Source organism: Nipponia nippon, unplaced genomic scaffold (genome assembly GCF_047370975.1).
Source record: "Nipponia nippon isolate SJK-2023a ecotype South Korea unplaced genomic scaffold, ASM4737097v1 scaffold_22, whole genome shotgun sequence".
Taxonomy (NCBI): Eukaryota; Metazoa; Chordata; class Aves; order Pelecaniformes; family Threskiornithidae; genus Nipponia; species Nipponia nippon.
Genome location: NW_028262339.1, coordinates 8,496,766 through 8,513,193, shown reverse-complemented (window position 1 = coordinate 8,513,193; position 16,428 = coordinate 8,496,766). Strand labels below are relative to the sequence as shown.

Sequence of the window (16,428 nt, the reverse complement as noted above, 5' to 3'; positions counted from 1 at the left end):
TTTACTTTTTTTTCCCTGATTCTCTCCCCCATCCCACCATGGCGGGGGGAGGGTGAGCAAGCGACTGTGTGGTGCTTAGTTGCCAACTGGGGTTAGACCACGACAGTCCTTTTTGGCGCCCAACGTGGGGCCAAAAGGGTTCAAGATAACGACAGATCTGACCAGAGCATGTTAAAACAAATTTTTGATAAGCATTCATTATATTAGTTTAATAGTCGCTGGTCGCAATGTTGATTTATTTGCTCTCAGAGTTGTTGGGCTTGCTCTGAGAGTTGTGTTATGTAACATCTTACTTGCCATATGCACTCCCTGCGGTGCTGTTTATCACCTCTGGGAGTTGGATTAAAGTTATTGCTTTGCTGTACTGTGTAACACTGGCTTATGGTATGATAAAATTATTGGTCATGAAATTGTACTCAGCGCTGCCGTCATCCCCGTACTTCAGGAGCCATCTCTCAGAAACTATTAATAATTACACTTTTTACCTCTTCTCCTCGGAGAACCAATCTATGGGGGAGACGGGGGGGGACACCTTTCCTTGCTCCTTCATCTTCCCTTTCTCCTTCAGGCTAGTTACACCAGCTCTTGAGAATTTTGAATATCCTTGGGATGTTCAAACCAGCATGTTCCTATTGCTATGTCTCCTGAATGTGGTTCAGGTCTCGTTTAGGGTTAAACAACTATTTAAGAATACCATCCAAAGATCTACCCCCACGACGGCCACTGCGGCTACTCAAACACTGACGACAGGTACTGCAGTTACTCCAACCCCTGCAACAAACACTGTGGCTACTCAAACCCCAGCGACAGGCATTGCAGTTACTCTAAACCCCAGCAGGAGGCACTGTGGCTACTCAAACCCCGGTGACAGGCACTGCAGTTGAACCAGAGAACCAACCTGTGCTGGTATCAGTCGCCCCTATACACAAGAAGAAATCTTGGAAGTGAAAGTCAGCTCGTTTAGAAAAGGATGATGAAAACACAGGGCCATCACAAGGAGAGGAGGAGGAAGAAGAAGAACTCGTAAACAAGACAGAAACCACCCCATCCCTATCCTTGAGTGAGCCCCGAGATATGCAAAAAGATTTCAGCCGTCGTCCAGGAGAGCACATCATCACCTGGCTGCTCCGATGCTGGGATAACAGGGCCAGTAGCCTGGAATTAGAGGGTAAGGAAGCCAAGCAGCTGGGATCCCTTTCTAGGGAAGGGGGCATTGACAAAGCAATTGGAAAAGGGGCAAAAGCCCTCAGCCTCTGGAGGTGACTCCTGTCAGGTGTGAAGGAAAGGTGTCCCTTCAAGAAAGATGTTATATGTCACCCAGGCAAATGGACCACCATGGAGAGAAGTATCCAGTACCTGAGGGAATTAGCCATGCTAGAGGTGATTTATAATGACCTGAACAATGAGCAGTTATCCAAAGATCCAGATGAAGTCAGGTGTACATGACCCATGTGGCGGAAGCTTGTACTGACTGCACCAGCGTCATATGCCAACTTGTTGGCAATACTGACCTGGAAAGATGGAGAGTGACCAACGGTGGATGAAGCAGCTAGCCAGCTATGGGAATACGAAGAAAGTCTCTCTTCCTCACTTATCATGGTTGTGGACAAACTGTCCCGGAAGGTCCAGTAACTCGAAGAGGATAAGTCCTACTCTCCACCTGTACAGACCAGTATCTCAGCCACTGGGAGTCAGCGTTCTTCTGCTCAAGAGAGAGGATATAGAGGGTACACACCACGGGGCACCCTGTGGTTTTATCTGCGTGACAACAGAGAGGACATGAGGGGATCCCAACAGCTAACTGTATTGGAGGCAGAAGTGAGCCTAACTGGGAATGAGTGGCAAAAGCACCCCACTGTGACTGGACCAGAGAGCAGGGTACGGGTGGGCTTTTGGTATAGGTGCCTTGGAGAGGGAGGAAATGAAACAGCTGTCCACCTTGCCTGGGCTGTCAAAGGACCCTTCTGTTGTGGGGTTGCTGAAGGTCGAAGAATGACACATGCTGATTGCCACCACAACGGTGCACCCGCAGCAATATCGCACCAACAGAGACGCCCTGATTCCCATCCATAAGTTGATTCGTCGACTGGAGAGCCAAGGAATGATCAGCAAGACTCGCTCACCTTTTAACAGTCCCATATGGCCAGTGCGAAAGCCTAATGGAGAGTGGAGACTAACAGTAGACTATCGGGGCCTGAACGAAGTCACGCCGCTGCTGAGTGCTGGTGTGCCAGACGTGCTAGAACTTCAATACGGAGTCAAAGGCAGCCAAGTGGTATGCCACCATTGACATCGCTAATGCGTTTTTCTCAGTCCCTTTGGCAGCAGAGTGCAGGCCACAGTTTGCTTTCACTTGGAGGGGGGTCCAGTACACCTGGAATCGACTGCCCCAGGAGTGGAAACACAGCCCCACCATTTGCCATGGACTGATCCAGACTGCACTGGAACAGGGTGGGCCTCCGGAAAACCTGCAATACATTGATGACATCATTGTGTGGGGCAACACAGCAGCAGCAGTTTTTGAGAAAGGGAAGAAAATAGTCCAAGTCCTTCTGGAGGCTGGCTTTGCCATAAAACAAAGTAAGGTCAAGGGACCTGTACAGGAGATCCAGTTTTTAGGAATAAAATGGCAAGATGGATGCCGTCAGATCCCAATGGATGTAATCAACAGAATAACAGCCATGTCCCCACCAACCAGCAAAAAGGAAGCACAAGCTTTCTTGGGCGTTGTGGGTTTTTGGAGAATGCATGTTCCAAATTACAGTCTGATCATAAGCCCTCTCTATCAAGTGACCCGGAAGAAGGACGATTTCAAATGGGGCCCTGAGCAATGACAAGCCTTTGAACAAATTAAACAGGAGGTAGCTCATGCAGTAGCTCTTGGGCCAGTCCGGGCAGGACAAGATATGAAAAATATGCTCGACACCATAGGCGTGGAGAATGGCCCTACCTGGAGCCTCTGGCAGAAAGCACCGGGGGAGACTCGAGGTCGACCCCTAGGGTTTTGGAGTCGGGGATACAGAGGATCTGAAGCCTGCTATACTCCAACTGAAAAAGAGATATTGTCAGAATATGAAGGGATTTGGGCCGCTTCAGAAATGGTTGGTAATGAAGCACAGCTCCTCCTGGCACCCTGACTGCCGGTGCTGGGCTGGATGTTCAAAGGGAGGGTCCCCTGTACACATCATGGAACTGATGCTACATGGAGTAAGTGGGTCGCACTCATCACCCAACGGGCTCGAATAGGAAACCCCAGTCGCCCAGGAATCTTGGAAGTGATCATGGAATGGCCAGAAGGCAAAGATTTCAGAATATCGCCAGAGGAGGAGGTGATGTGTGCTGAGGAGGCCCCACTGTATAATAAAATACCAGCAAATGAGAAGCAATATGCCCTGTTCACTGATGGGTCTTGTCATCTTGTGGGGAAGCATCGGAGGTGGAAGGCTGCTGTATGGAGTCCTGCACGACAAGTTGCAGAAACTGCTGAAGGAGAAGGTGAATCAAGTCAGTTTGCAGAGGTGAAAGCCATCCAGCTGGCTTTAGATATTGCTGACTGAGAAAAGTGGCCAGTGCTCCATCTCTATACTGACTCATGGATGGTGGCAAATGCCCTGTGGGGGTGGTTGCAGCAATGAAGCAGAGCAACTGGCAGCGCAGAGGCAAACCCATCTGGGCTTCGGCATTGTGGCAAGATATTGCCGCCCGGATAGAGAACCTGGTTGTAAAAGTATGTCACGTAGATGCTCACATACCCAAGAGTCGGGCCACTGAAGAACATCAAAACAACCAGCAGGTGGATCAGGCTGCTAAGATTGAAGTGGCTCAGCTGGATCTGGACTGGCAACATGAGGGTGGATTGTTTATAGCTTGCGGGGCCCATGACACCTCAGGCCATCAAGGAAGAGATGCAACATATAGATGGGCTTGTGATCAAGGGGTGGGCTTGACCATGGACACTATTGCACAGGTTATCCATGAATGTGACACATGCGCTGCAATCAAACAAGCCAAGCCCCTCTGGTATGGAGGACGATGGCTGAAATATAAATATGGGGAGGCCTGGCAGTTTGATTATATCAGACTCCCACAAACCCACCAAGGCAAGCGCCATGTGCTTACAGTGGTGGAAGCAACCACCGGATGGCTGGAAACATATCCCGTGACCCATGCCACCACCCAGAACACTATCCTGGGCCTTGAAAAGCAAGTCCTATGGCGACATGGCACCCCAGAAAGAATTGAGTCAGACAAGGGGACCCATTTCCGAAACAGCCTCATAGACACCTGGGCCAAAGGGCATGGCATTGAGTGGGTATATCACATCCCCTATCACGCACCAGCCTCTGGGAAAATAGAACGATACAATGGACTGTTAAAGACTACACTAAAAGCAATGGGTGGTGGGACATTCAAACATTGGGATACCCCTTTAGCAAAGGCCACCTGGTTAGTCAACACTAGGGGATCTGCCAATCGAGCTGGCCCTGCCCAGTCAAAACTTTTGCGTACTGTAGAAGGGGATAAAGTCCCTGTAGTGCACATAAAAAATATGCTGGGGAAGACAGTCTGGGTTACTCCCGCCTCAGGCAGAGGTAAACCCATTCGTGGGATTGCTTTTGCTCAAGGACATGGGTGCACTTGGTGGGTGATGTGGGAGGATGGGGAAGTCCGATGTGTACCTCAAGGGGATTTGATTTTGGGTGAGAATGGCCAATGAACTGAATTGTATGATGTTAATTGCTATATAATACTATATATCATCACTTGCTATATGCTCTATCAACAGTATTACAGTAAGAATCACCCAGATTAATGAAGAATGAACTTTGATGAAACTGAGCAAAGTGCAGCAGTGATGGAACCAGAACTGGCTCCAACATGCAACGATCGACCACCACACCCCATCTCTCCTGCCCTGAAAGACTGTTATGACGGATGAAGCCCAAAGTCATGGACTAAATGAACTCAATGAATATTTTAGAGGGATGGTCCATAGACTAAGGAAATGATATCTATGTGTATATATCAAAAGACAGGGAAAGTGGTGGTGATTAATTGGAATGTACTGGAAAGGGTAAGACCTGGACATGACATAGATGGTATGGAATAAGGGGTGGATACTGTCCTGGTTTCGGCTGGGCTACAGTTAATTTACTTCCTAGTAGCTGGTACAGTGCTGTGTTTTGGATTTAGGATGAGAATAATGTTGATAACACACTGATGTTTTAATTGTTGCTAAGTAGTGCTTACACTAGTCAAGGACTTTTCAGCTTCCCATGCTCTGCCAGGTGCACAAGAAGCTGGGAGGGGGCACAGCCAGGACAGCTGACCCAGACTGCCCAAAGGGCTATTCCATAATGTATGATGTCATGCTCAGTATATAAACTGGGGAGAGTTGGCCGGGGGGGCAGCAATCACTGCTCGGGGACGTGCTGGGCATTAGTTGGCGGGTGGTGAGCAATTGTATTATGTATCACTTGCTTTGTATATTATTATTGTATTTTTTAATTATTATTATTGCTACTATTACTACTATTCTGTTTCATTTTACTTCAGTTATTAAACTGTTCTTATCTCAACCCACGAGTTTTCTGACTTTCACCCTTCCAATTCTCTCCCTCATCCCACTGGGGTGGGGGGAGTGAGCGAGCGGCTGTGTGGTGCTTAGTTGCTGGCTGGGGTTAAACCACGACATGGGGTTAAACCACAACAGTGTCGTACTGGTAACACCTCAAATAATATATATAGGCATGCATATAAGTAAATGATCATAAGTATATACTTGCTTTATTGGTGGTAATTTTGTGGTAAATTGTAAAATACACTTGTTTTACTAGTAGTAATTTGTAGTAATTTATAATAAAGGAATTAACGGAAACAAAGACTCCATGTCCTTGTGTATTACAAAATCCTGCGAACCCATGGTCACAATCTTTACACACCCGCTGGTTGGGTAACACTCATAGGTCGTGACTGTGACACTGGTACAACTTTTCCTAGATAACCATGCTCCCACCATGATTTGGTGAACCTAGAGTTCAGTTAGAGACTTAGAGAAAATTCATGTCCATAAAGATCCCAAGGGTACTGATCCTTTTCCCAGAGCTCCCACCAACCCACTTACCATGGTGTTCTGACTCTTGGCACTAGATGAATGCTCCATGAGTGATTATTTGATATATGTTGCTGAGTGTTGCCGAGTGTTGCCCTTTTGCCATAACTTGCTGCACTGGACCATATTATTGTACAAAAATCCATAGGTGAACCACAGCCATGCTCCTTTCATAGAAAGTGGCTCTATTTCACAGAATATAGCTGACACTATCTAGGTGTCTGAGTATGTATGGCTTTTCTCCTGAGCTAATCATTTAGTCCTGATGACTGTGAAGACACATTCTTCTTCTAGGTGTCCCCTAGAAGCCTTTTCCCTACTGGTACACTCAGTCATTAAGTAGTGTTAGGATAGTCACCTTTTGCTTGAAATCTGTATTGCACATTCATGGGTAATAAGCACCATAGAATCACAGAATCATAGAATGCTTGGGATGGAAGGGACCTTTAAAGGTCATCTAGTCCAACCCCCCTGCAATGGGCAGGGACATCTACAACTAGATCAGGTTGCTCAGAGCCCCATCCAGCCCGTCCTTGAATGTTTCCAAGGATGGGGCATCTACCACCTCTCTGGACAACCCGTTCCAGTGTTTCACCACCCTCATCGTGAAAAATGTTTTCCTATGTTTAGTCTAAATCTACCCTCCTGTAGTTTAAAACCATTACCCCTTGTCCTGTCGCAGCAGGCCTTGCTAAAAAGACTATCCCTATCTTTGTTGTAGGCCCCCTTTAAGTATTGAAAGGCTGCAATAAGATCTCCCTTCAGCCTTCTCTTCTCCAGGCTGAACAACCCCAGCTCTTTCAGCCCTTCCTCATAGGAGAGGTGTTCTATCCCTCTGATCATTTTTGTGGCCCTCCTCTGGAGCTGCTCCAATAGGTCCATGTCCTTCCTGTGCTGAGGACCCCAGAGCTGGATGCAGTACTCCAGGTGGGGTCTCACCAGAGCAGAGTAGAGGGGCAGAATCACTTCCCTCAACCTGCTGGTCAATGCTTCTTTTGATGCAGCCCAGGATATGGTTGGCTTTCTGGGCTGCAAGAGCACATTGCTGGCTCATGTCCAGCTTTCCATCTATCAGTACCCCCAAGTCCTTCTCCTCAGGGCTGCTCTCAATCCCTTCATCCTCCAGCCTGTATTGAAACCAGGGATTGCTCTGACCCAAATGCAGGACCTTGCACTTGGCCTTGTTGAACCTCATGAAGTTCACAGGGGCCCACTTCTCCAGCTTGTCCAGGTCCATCTGGATGGCATCCCGTCCCTCAGGCGTGTCAACTGCACCACTCAGCTTGGTGTCATCTGCAAACTTGCTGAGGGTGCACTCGATCCTGCTGTCTATGTCATTGATCATAGAATCATAGAATACCAGGTTGGAAGGGACCTCAAGGATCATCTGGTCCAACCTTTCTAGCACAATCTAGACGAGATGGCCCAGCACCATGTCCAGCTGAGTCTTAAACGTGTTCAGCATAGCAGAGTCAACCACTTCCCTGGGGAGATTATTCCAATGATTGACTGTTCTCATTGTGAAAAATTTACCTCTCGTGTCCAATCGGAATCTCCCTGGGAGTAACTTGTACCCCTTGTCCTCACCATGTGACTCCTTGTAAAAAGGGAGTCTCCATCTTCTTTGTAGCTACCCTTTAGGTACTGATACATGGTGATGAGATCACCTCTAAGTCTCCTTTTCTCAAGGCTGAACAAACCCAGCTCTCTCAGCCTATCCTCATATGGCAGGCTTCCCAGACCTTTGATCATCTTGGTGGCCCTTCTCTGGACCCCCTCCAGCCTGTCCACATCTTTTTTGTATAACCAGGGACCAGAACTGTACACAGTGTTCCAGGTGTGGCCTGACAAGCGCCGAGTAGAGAGGGATGATGACTTCTTTATCGCTGCTGGTGATGCCTTTTTGATGCAACCCAGCATCCTATTGGCCGCCTTGGCCGCAGCAGCACACTGTTCACTCATATTGAGCTTCCTGTCCACCAGGACCCCCAGGTCCCTTTCCACGGAGCTGCTCTCTAGCCAGGTGGATCCCAGCCTGAGCTGCACTCCCGGATTATGTTTTCCCAGGTGCAAGACCTTACACTTGTCTTTGTTAAACTTCATAAGGTTCTTGTTAACCCACTCTTCCAGCCTATCCAGATCTTCCTGCAGGGTGGCTCTCCCTTCCAGAGTGTCTACTTCCCCACTCAATTTGGTGTCATCTGCAAACTTCATCAGGCTACACTTGATCCCGTTATCCAGATCGCTTATGAAGATATTGAATAGCGTTGGGCCCAATATCGATCCCTGGGGGACCCCACTTGTGACGGGTTGCCAGTTTGAAAAAGAGCCATTTACCACCACCCTTTGGGTGCGGCCTGTCAGCCAATTCCTCACCCACTGCACAGACCACTTGTCCAGGCCATAACGCATCAGTTTCTCCAGGAGGAGGCTGTGGGGAACCGTATTGAAGGCCTTGGAGAAGTCCAAGTAGACAACGTCCACCGCTCACCCCATGTCAACCGAGCAGGTCGCTTTATCATAGAAGGCCACGAGATTTGTCAGGCACGATCTGCCCTTAGTGAAGCTGTGTTGGCTTTTCCCAATCACGTGATTCATTTGACTTATGATGGCCTCCAGGAGGATCCGTTCCATGACTTTCCCGGGGATTGAAGTAAGACTGATGGGCCTATAATTAACCGGATCCTCCCTTGAGCCCTTCTTGTAGATAGGGGTAACATTCGCCTTCCTCCAGTCCTCTGGGACATCCCCCGATCTCCACGACTTCTCGAAGATTATAGAGAGTGGCCCCGCAATGACATCAGCCAGCTCTCTCAACACCCTCAGGTGGATGGCGTCAGGGCCCATTGATTTGTAGGGGTCAAGCTCCTGTAATAATTCACATACTAACTCCTCCTTCACTGATGGTGGGTCTATGTTTGGATCATCCTGGATTTTCGTTCCCAACGCCTGGGATCCAATAGTGTTGGTAAAGACAGAGGTGAAGAAAGTGTTGAGAACCTCTGCCTTTTCAGCATTGTTGGTGACTGATTCACCTCTACTGTTTAACAGTGGGACTATATTTTCCTTCTGTTTCTGCTTGCAATTTACATACCAGAAGAACTCTTTCTTGTTATTTTTGCCATCTCTGGCCAGTTCCAATTCAAGCTGAGCTTTTGCTTTTCTAACTGCATCTCTGCACACTCTGGCAATGCCCTTGTAGTTCTCAATGGATAATCTTCCACTTCTCCATCTCTGGTACGCATCATCTCTCTTGGTTTTAAGCAGACCCAGGAGCTCGTGGTTGAGCCAAGGGGGCCTCTTGCTCCGTTTACTTCCTTTTCTTTTATAGGGGATAAACTGGTTTTGTGCTTCCAAGAGAGCATTCTTGAAGAACTCCCAGCACTCGCTAGCTCCTTTATCCTCCATGGAAGCATCCCACGGAATGCCTCCCAACTGAGCTCTGAGCGAGCTGAAGTTTGCTCTTCTAAAAATCTAGAACCCTTGTCTTGGTGCTAGCCTTCAGCATGCTCAGCAGGATCCCAAACTCCACAATATTGTGATCACTGCAGCCAAGGTTGTTACTGACTGAGATATTACAAAGCAGGTTTTCTTGGTTTGTGAATAGCAGGTCCAGCAGTGCCTCCTTCCTGGTTGGCACATCTAACATTTGTAAGAGGAAACAGTCCTCTACGCATTCCAGGAACTTGATGGATGACATGCAAGCTGCTGTATTGTTCTTCCAGCAAATGTCTGGGTAGTTGAAGTCACCCATGAGAACCAGGTTCTGTTGACCAGAAGCTTGCCTTAGTGTCCCAAATATTGCTTCATCGGCTTTATCGTCGTGGTTTGGAGGTCGGTAGCAGATGCCCACTGTAAGGTTCTGCTTGGAGATGACCCCTCTGATTTTAACCCAGAGGCATTCGATAGAGCATTCACAATCACCATAGTTGACTTCGATACATTCGAGGTTTTCCTTAATATAGAGTGCGACTCCTCCACCTCTTCTTCCCTGCCTGTCTTTGCGAAACAGCCTATAACCGTCCATCCCGATCCCCCAGTCATGTGAGTTGTCCCACCATGTCTCAGTTACTCCTATGATATCATAACCTTCTGACTGGGCACGGAGCTCCAGTTCCTCCTGTTTGTTTCCCAGACTGTGTGCATTTGTATACATACACTTGAGGTGGTTGCTCTTCTGGTTCACATCTTGGGAGACAGCTAAGGAACATTTGTTGCCGCACTGGTTGGCCTGACTTCCCAGTTGGATGTGATGGCATGAGTATTTCTGTTTTGGACCCCACCCCTCAAGTCCTTCAGTTTAAAGCCCGCCTCACCAAGTTAGCCAGCCTGTTGCTGAAGATTCCCTTGCCCCTTCTAGACAGGTGGATTCCGTCCCTCCCTAACATGTTATAGTCATCGAAGAACGCCTCATTGTCGTAAATTAGAGCACACAAAATCATAAAAGAGTACCAAATACGCGTGTCAGAGTCCAATACTCTCTGACTAGGTTCCTTCAAATATTCCACATGAGGAGGGTTTAATGTTTTAAAACCAAATTTACTTTTTTGAAAATATTTGACATTACACAGGATCTTGATTCAGCAGAGTGATACAGCAATGTACTGAAATCACAACACAAGCACAATATAGCAATTGTAGTATACAGTTGGATCACAACACAAATATGATTCCCATTACCAGTCTATATAGAATCATAGAATCATTAAGGTTGGAAAAGACCCTTAAGATCATCGAGTCCAACCGTTAACCTATCACTGCCAAGTCCACCACTAAACCATGTCCTCGAAATGATGGATGCTCACCATCATGACACTGAGCATCCCCAATTGCTGGGAAGGAATATATGGGTTGAAGCCAGCTCAAGTTTTTTTGAGCTTTTTAAAGTTCATTGTGCTAGTTGCTCAGTTTTTATACTCTATGTTGGGCTGAGCCATGTATACGCTTCCCCCATGCTGGTGTGGCTGGCTCAGGAAGACATTCACACTTTTTTTGATTAACTCAGGGAAGGCCCTTTATGCAACCAGCTGATCCACTCAACTGATAGAGAGCCAGCTGATCCATTTATCTAAAAGAAAGGGCACCCTCCAGTCCCCTTTTTGTTAAGTTCAGATTTCTTTACAACAGTTATGTTATGTTCACTTCTTATATTCTTCCCTGAACTTCATGAGCACATTGCCTGTGTCCATCTCCTCTGAGCCTTCTTCCATTGTAGGGGTTTGTTGATCGGTCAGAAGATGCCAAAGGAATGAATGTATTTTAAAATTTATAATTGTATATTGTAAACAAAAAGTATCAGCATATGTAGGATGATATAACCTTCATTAGAAAAGGGTTTCCATATGTTAGCTACATATAAATGATGTTTATAAGCCATTTAAAGCTTTAATTAGTTATTTTGTGGGGAGAAGGGGTAATTGTAAGATATTGCTAAGACAACTCACAGGTAAAGCAAGGGTACAAGTTTACTGCACAGTACTCCGATATTAATCTGCTATGTGTATACTTTTAATCTATGATAAAATCAACCTCAAGGTAAGTTAATTTGCATTCATTATGAGATACTTCAGGGTAAAGCTGTGGAAATATCATAAAATAGTTGCCATACTGCAACTGCCTATTTACTAGGTCATGCCATGAATAAAAGTAAGTTTTATACTAGAAATTACCACAAGTCGTCTATCTAATCATTACTTTTGGCATTTTTTAATAAAAATATTGTTTCGGGGAGAAAATGGATAGTGCATTCTGGGAAGGCATTTCAGGTAAAGAAGGTAGATGAAAGGGTTTTCTTGGAGGAAATCAAGCTTTATATTTGGCATTGTTGATGGTATAGGATATAAAAGGAAATACAAGCACTAAAAGAAGTAGGATGTTTTGGAGCATTAAAAAGTGTGAATAAGATAAAAAAGGGAAGACGGTTGTACTGGGTCTGGCTGCGATGTAGTTAACTTCCTTCATAGCAGCCGGTATGATGCTGTGCTTTGCATTTATGGCTAAAACAGTGTTGATAACATACCAATGTTTTGGCTACTGCTGAACAGTGCTCACACAGTGTCAAGGCTTTCTCTCTTCCCCCTGCCCTCCCTGCAAAGACTTGCTTTGGCAAGTCTTTGGCTAGGCTAGGGGTGGGCCAGAGGCTAGTAGGCGGCATAGCCAGGACAGCTGACCCAAACTGACCAAAGAGATATTCCATGCCATATGATGTTGTGCCCAGCAATAAAAGTTCAGGAAAAGGAGGAGGAAGGGGGGGATGTTCATGGTTATGGTGTTTGTCTTCCCAAGCAACAACTACATGTGCTGAGGCCCTGCTTCCCAGGAAGTGGCTGGACATCTGCCTGCTGATGGGAAGTAGGGAATGAATTCCTTTTTGCTTTCCTTGCACAGGCAGCTTTTGCTTTCCTTATTAAATTGTCATTATCTCGATCCACGAGTCTTTTTCCCTTCCTTCTATTTCTTTCATCCCCCAGGAGAGGGGAGTGAGTGAGTGAGAGGCAGGGTGGATGTTTGGCTGCTGGCTGGGGTCAACCCACACAACAGTGAAGGAATTAAGAGAAGATTGTTACCTTCTTTGAATTACTTTGAATTACAAAGGAAAAAATAGGGAAAAATTAGAAAGTAGAAATGTAAACACAGTGATGTGATTTGAAAGTTCATTTAAATTATACTGGTTTACTTCTGCATTGACCAGGTATGGTTTTCTTCATTTGCTTTCTTTGAGATGATAGCCTTATGCGGTACAACCAATGAATCATTGTATTGCTTTAGAAGTGTGCAAGTCGGTCACGATATATGGTGCCTGATGGATTAAAAAGAAAGGGCAGCAGTAAAACTGTCTTTCCTGTCTTAAGCTGTTAAGACTGGTAAGAAGACCATTTACTTTAATTTATGGGTGATAATTAAATAGCTGTAAAACTGATGCAAATTTCTCTTTGTTTATACCACGTATTTAATACTGAAATAATTTTGGAAATCACAGCTGGTCTTTCATAGAATCACAGAATCATTGAGGTTGGAAAAGACCCTTGGAAGGCCTGTGTTGCAGTTCAGGGTCAACTGGAAAAGGATCTAACAAGGGCACAATGGGGACCAGATGAACTGTGGGAGAGAAGAAAGCTTGACTTTCAGCACCCTGTGCATAAAGCATAGACTGTAAAACAGGTCCTGAAGAATGGAGAGGAGGCAATAGGAGATGAGAAAGGTACTGATGACATAATTTGTTTCCCCAACTGAGCAGGAAGAACCAAATTTCAAATATTTGAATGATTATTTTCTTCAAGACAATGCTGCAAGGATGCATTTCAGTAGCAGTTACCCCTTAGAATCATAGAATCATTTAGGTTGGAAAAGACCCTTAAGCTCATCAAGTCCAACCATTAACCTAACATTACCAAGTCCACCACTAAACCATGTCCCTAAGCACCACATCTACACATCTTTTAAATACCTCCAGGGATGGGGACTCAACCACTTCCCTGGGTAGCCTGTTCCAATGCTTGACTACTCTTTCAGTGAAAAAATTTTTCCTAGTATCCAACCTAAACCTCCCCTGGCACAACTTGAGGCCATTTCCTCTTTTCCTATCACTTGTTACTAGGGAGAAGAGACCAACACCCACCTCGCTACAACCTCCTTTCAGGTAGTCGTAGAGAGCGAGAAGGACTCCCCTCAGCCTCCTCTTCTCCAGACTAAACAACCCCAGTTCCCTCAGCTGCTCCTCATAAGACTTGTTCTCTAGACCCTTCACCAGCTTCATTGCCCTTCTTTGGACACGCTCCAGCACCTCAATGTCCTTCTTGTAGTCAGGGGCCCAAAACTGAACACAGTACTCGAGGTGCGGCCTCACCAGTGCCGAGTACAGGGGACAATCACCTCCCTAGTCCTGCTGGCCACACGATTTCTGATGCAAGCCAGGATGCTATTGGCCTTCTTGGCCATCTGGGCACACTACCAGCTCATATTTAGCCAGCTGTTGACCAACACCCCCAAGTCCTTCTCCACCGGGAAGCTTTCCAGCCACTCTTCCCCCAGCCTGTAGCGTTGCATGGGGTTGTTGTGACCCAAGTGCAGGACCCGGCACTTAGCCTTGTTGAATCTCATACAGTTGGCCTTGGCCCATCAATCCAGCCTGTCCAGGTCCCTCTGTAAGGCCTTCCTACCCTTTAGCAGATCAACACTTCCACCCAACTTGGTGTCATCTGCAAACTTACTGAGGGTGCACTCCATCCCCTCATCCAGATCATCAGTGAAGATGTTGAACAGGACCAGCCCCAACACTGAGCCCTGGGGAACACCACTCATGACCGGCCGCCAACTGGATTTGACTCCATTCACCACCACTCTCTGAGCTCAGCCGTCCAGCCAGTTTTTAACCCAGCGCAGAGTGCACCCATCCAAGCCGTGAGCAGCCAGCTTCTCCAGGAGAATGCTGTGGGAGACTGTGTCAAAGGCCTTACTAAAGTCCAAGTAGACAACATCCACAGCCTTCCCCTCATCCACTAAGCAGGTCACCTTGTCATAGGAGACCAGGTTAGTGAAGTAGGACCTGCCTTTCATAAACCCATGCTGACTGGGCCCGATCCCCTGGTTGTCCCATATGTGCCATGTGATGGCACTCAAGATGATCTGCTCCATGACCTTCCCCAGCACACTTTAATACGTTACGGTGATCTGTTTTCTGAACTTAGCAATGCTAATCAGTAAAAATGGACTGATTAACCCCACAGACTTCAACTGATTTAGAACTGGCCCCAAAACTAGGGTGTAAATAATAAAAATTTATTTTATTAATCAGAAATCATTACCCAGTAAATGGTCTGTATCTTCTACAGAGCTAAATGAACCATGGAAAAGTTTATTATATTCTCTTTGTTAACTGATGGACAAGCATGACACATTTGCCTTCAATATTAACATGACCACCTCTAGTGGGAAGTTTAATTTGGATTCTAGGCAGTTTGATGACACTAAGGCATTGTTTACATTTAGATAATTGCATGAATTTTCAGATAAAAATTAAAAAGCATTAGATTGTGTAGTGATTTTCCCTTCTCCTCTGTTTCCCCATTGTATTATATCTCTTTTGAGAAAGACTGAATGATATCCTACTCATAAAATCATCTTAGACATAACATTAAATCCATGAACAGTTAACAGGTTCTGACCTCCCCCCTTCCCAACATTTGTTGGCATAGTCCAAGGCATACTTTAGACTAGCCTGATGCACAGGAACAAGAGGGGAACTGTCTTTCACTTCATAATTCCATCCATTGTCCGTAGTGGGAACCCATACAGGGATTTCATGGTAGACCTCAGTGCTACCATGCATGGTGATTTACTATCTTAGAGTTCTGGTTTTCTTGTATAAGGGATCAGACTTTACTGCTCAAAAGACAGAGACAGTGCTTAGTACGTTATTTTGCACTTCAGTATTAGTTCCTGGATGTGAGTTTGGGGTTCAGTTGTTTTTTTGTGATTGTATATTCCTACCCCCTTAAAAATGCATGCTCTCACCTGCACTGTTTAAATTCTTGTCTTTCATCCAAATATGACTGTGCCGTTATTAGAAAAAAAAATATTCTAACCATTGTCACTCAGTATACAATCATAATAAGATATAACCTTTTTTTTATATTTCCTATTAGTTTCAACCAGAACTCAGGCACAAATGAGTAACAGTGTTATTAACAGGCAAAAACCTTAGAAGATCTTTCTGGATTCTCCGTAGTTGGCAGTTACAAATTCAAAATTAAATCAAAATGCTTTTTTTCACACAAGAATTCACACATTGAGGAAGCCTACTGTTTGCATTATACAAGGAGTTAGATCAAATGTTTGGGTTGTCTATGTTAGTAGCATACACCATAAAACCTACTGTACAGTATCATAAGAATTTAGCGGTCTTTAGTACCAACAGACAGGAACAGCATGTATTGGACTCCTGAGTCCCTGGCTGCTAGCCTAGTGAACCTTGCTTTACATCATAAGACATTTTGTTACTAAACAATGATGATAGTCCATTCTGTCAGAGGTTCAGCTGTGTACAGTATGCAGAAACAAGATGCTATGGCAGTGCTTCATTTCTGGAGTGTTGAAGAGCTGTATTAATACCTTGCAAAGCTCTGCTGACCAAAACAAATAGCAGATAGTGATTTTCAACATCTGGTAACATTAGACTTCCAAGGAAACAGCAAGACGCACCTTATTGACCCCAGTTCAACAAACCAACCTTCAGATCCCAACTGCAAACCACTGAGTTAGCTGGCTTTTAAAGTAGTTCTCCTTCCCCAGTTTCCTCCCACCCCTACCAAAATGTG

The 16,428-nt window shown here is 45.7% G+C and overlaps 1 protein-coding gene across 2 annotated transcripts in view; it reads left to right on the top strand.

Annotated features, from left to right (window-relative positions):
- LOC148055478 (endogenous retroviral envelope protein HEMO-like) overlaps positions 1-5,648 on the top strand; it is a 28,439-nt gene extending 22,791 nt beyond the window's left edge. For both annotated transcript variants that reach the window (XR_015705364.1, XR_015705365.1), the window contains one exon: positions 4,787-5,648. The gene's annotated coding sequence lies outside the window, so the exon portion shown is untranslated. The remainder of the gene's footprint in view (positions 1-4,786) is intronic.
- The last annotated feature ends 10,780 nt before the right edge of the window (positions 5,649-16,428 follow it).